Source organism: Saccopteryx bilineata, chromosome 3 (assembly GCF_036850765.1).
Source record: "Saccopteryx bilineata isolate mSacBil1 chromosome 3, mSacBil1_pri_phased_curated, whole genome shotgun sequence".
Taxonomy (NCBI): Eukaryota; Metazoa; Chordata; class Mammalia; order Chiroptera; family Emballonuridae; genus Saccopteryx; species Saccopteryx bilineata.
The window spans coordinates 312,627,268-312,630,427 of NC_089492.1; the positions used below are offsets into that span (position 1 = coordinate 312,627,268).

Consider the following 3,160-nt stretch of genomic DNA (forward strand, 5'->3'; position numbering starts at 1 on the left):
AATCAACTAAGATCATTGGGTCTATACTCTCCATACAACATCTCTGAGTGTTTAACTTTTGCGGACCGGTACTAAAGGTGGCAGACTGGCACCAGTCCACGGACTGCTGGTTGAAAAACACTGAGCTAGGGGATCTCTCCAGCAGTGATGAAGGTACCCTGGAGAGACATATGGTCACTGTCATCTGTAATGTTGACCAGAAGGATGCAAACAAGCATGGGGGTTTTGCTGGCCTGGTGGCTGGCAACAGGGTCATTTATTGGTAAGATCATGCTGCATAGCTAAAGGGTGATGATGGCCAGGGTGGTGAAGTTGGCCATTGAAAGTGTACCATTTGCAAGCAAGTATGTGACTATTTATAGTAAGGGGGGAAGGGTAACGGTATGAGTGAGGGTGGAAGACAGAAGTGTCCCTTCTTCAGGTGGATGTGTGACCATGGCTGGAGACATAGAATGGGAATGCAGCTGTCTCTCCTTTTCTGATGCCATAGAAAGGGGTCTTCATCAGGCTGGCATCTTCCTTATCCCCCAGATTTAGTTTCTAAAGGGACGGTTGTGAGGGAGGTGGGAAGAGGTGTCGTGTGAGTGAACAAGAAGGGAGGGTGTGGGGACAGCTTCACATGAGCTCACAACTCTGGTGTCCCAAGAAGCAGATGGGATCTAGGCCAGGTTAAGCCTCTCCTGCCCTGGCATATAGGAAGAAAGGGTTAGTGTTGGGCGTTGTGGGGTGTTGGAAAATTATGAGGGCAGGCCGGGGCCCCCACCCAGGGAGAGATGTATGTCAGTGGTGTCCCCACGACTGGGTGCCCAGGCTGAGCTGGAGCTGTTTCAGGGTGAGTGTTGCAGGTGGCATAAGCCTGAAGGAGTTGGGTGACAGTGAGGTCAGTGGCCAAGGCTTCTAAATAAAAGAACAAACTAAAGGTAATATTATCTTGTTTTTTATGGATGAGTAATATTTCACTGTGTGATTTTACCATAGGTTTTTATCCATCTATCTACTGATGAGCACATGGACTGCTCCCAAATCTTGGCTTATTGTAAATAATGCTGCAAAGAAATCTAATGAACAGAAGTAAGTCCACAGAGGGGGCAGGGCCTGAGCAATGGACCTCCCGGACTGTCTCGGGAAAAGGGGGCCCGAGAAATAGATGAGAACAGGAGGGAGACGGAGGCAGCCAGATTCCGGACAGAGCGTGCCAGGCCACGCCCCTCGCCAGACGGCGGCGTTACTGCTTCCGAGGTCGCTTCCCGCGACGCGTCCTGCGGCTGCAGGCCCGGGGGTGCTTGCTGGAGCGGCACAGCCAACCGGTGCTCGAAGCTCGGGGCAAATGACGTTCCTCTGCCCTCGCCTCGTGCTTGGCTACCACTTCCGTTTTTGCTCCGCTCCGCGTTTAAGGACGCGCGCAGCGCACTGTCCGTCGCCGAGACGGCGGGGCTCCGCCGGGCAGGCCCGGCCCCCTCTGCCGTCCCCGCCCCGTCGGTCGCCGCACAGCCGGGGACGTCCCGGCCGCTGTCCAGCGCCCGCAGCCTGAGCCGGGGATGTCGCAGCACCAGAACTCCAGCCGTCTCCCCCAGCGAGCGGCTCCGGGCTGCGGAGGACGGCGGCCTGCGGCTCCGCTTCGTCCGGCTTTCGGAGCACGCCACCGCCCCCACCAAGGGGTCCGCGCGGGCCGCGGGCTACGACCTGTACAGTGCCTATGATCACACGGTGCCCCCATGGAGAAAACCCTCGTGAAAACGGACATTCAGATAGCTCTTCCTGCTGGGTGCTACGGAAGAGTAGCTCCACGTTCTGGCTTGGCTGCTAAGCACTTCATAGATGTAGGAGCTGGTGTCATAGATGAAGATTATAGAGGAAATATTGGTGTTGTACTGTTTAATTTTGGCAAAGAAGAGTTTGAAGTAAAAAAAAGGGTGACCGAATTGCACAGCTCATTTGTGAACGGATTTTTTATCCGGAAATAGAGGAAGTTCAAGTTTTAGATGACACTGAAAGGGGTTCAGGAGGTTTTGGTTCCACTGGAAAGAATTAAAACTTATGCCAAGAATAGAAAGTGAGAAAACAAACACAAGAGTTTTTTGTATAGTGTTTTGGTGTTTACACATCTGAAAGCTCAATAGCTTTAGTTTTCAAAAATATCTGGTTCTCTGACGATCCAGGAAAGGTTACCCTGGGACCACACAGACCTTTACTTTTTTGTGTTTTTCTGCATTTGATGTATAAATCTGTAATGTCACCTAATAAAGTTTATTCTACAGACCCTCAAAAAAAAAAAAAAAAAGAAATCTAATGAACAGAATTAACTAACAAACAAAATAGAAACAGACTCACAGATTCAGAGAACAGACTGCCAGCGGTCAGTGTGGATAGGGGCTGGACAGTGGGCGATAAGGGGGAAGGGATTAAGCAAAGAAGAAACAGTCATAGACACGGACAGCAGTGTGGTGATTACCAGGAGGAATGGGGGTGAGTGCAGGTAGAAGAGGGTAAAGGGGGGGGGGGACAAATGGTGACAGATGGAGACTTGACTTGTGTGGTGAGCACACAATGCAATATATAGACATCTCATAGAATTGTACAGCTGAAATCTATATAATTTTATTAACCAATGTATCTGAAGTTAATTCAACTTAAAATAATTAATAAAAAGGTGAGAAAGTACTAGGGGATTTCTGCTAAGATTGAGAACAGGTGAGACAGGAGGGATCTACATAACCTCTACTACCTGTCTGCATCGTGTACCGGCTATAGTAGGAAGCAATTAGATAAGAAACACCAATGCTGGGAAAAGATGTAAAATGATATCTGCAGAGGACATAGGCATCTACCTGGAAAACCCCAGAAATTCAAAAATGAAATTTGTGACATGAAAAATTTCCTGGAGGTGCTCAGAGAGTTGATCTTAAAAGTTTTCAATCCATTGTGGTTGTGTGGTCATGAATATTAATGGGACTTATTGTAGTGATTATTTCACAATATGTACAGGTATCAAATCCTTATGCTGTGTACCCAAAATTAATACAATAATGAGTGTCAATTATATCTCAATAAAGAATTTTGAAATTCACTAAGGTATGAAGACATGAGATGAACAAATGGAAATTATTAGATTACCTATTGACAAATAATACCCAGTCAGAGAATTTAATGATAGAGAAAA

The 3,160-nt window shown here is 47.8% G+C and overlaps 1 pseudogene; it reads left to right on the forward strand.

Moving 5' to 3' along the window:
* The first annotated feature begins 1,287 nt into the window (after positions 1 to 1,287).
* Positions 1,288 to 2,258, forward strand: LOC136329324 (deoxyuridine 5'-triphosphate nucleotidohydrolase pseudogene; annotated as a pseudogene).
* The last annotated feature ends 902 nt before the right edge of the window (positions 2,259 to 3,160 follow it).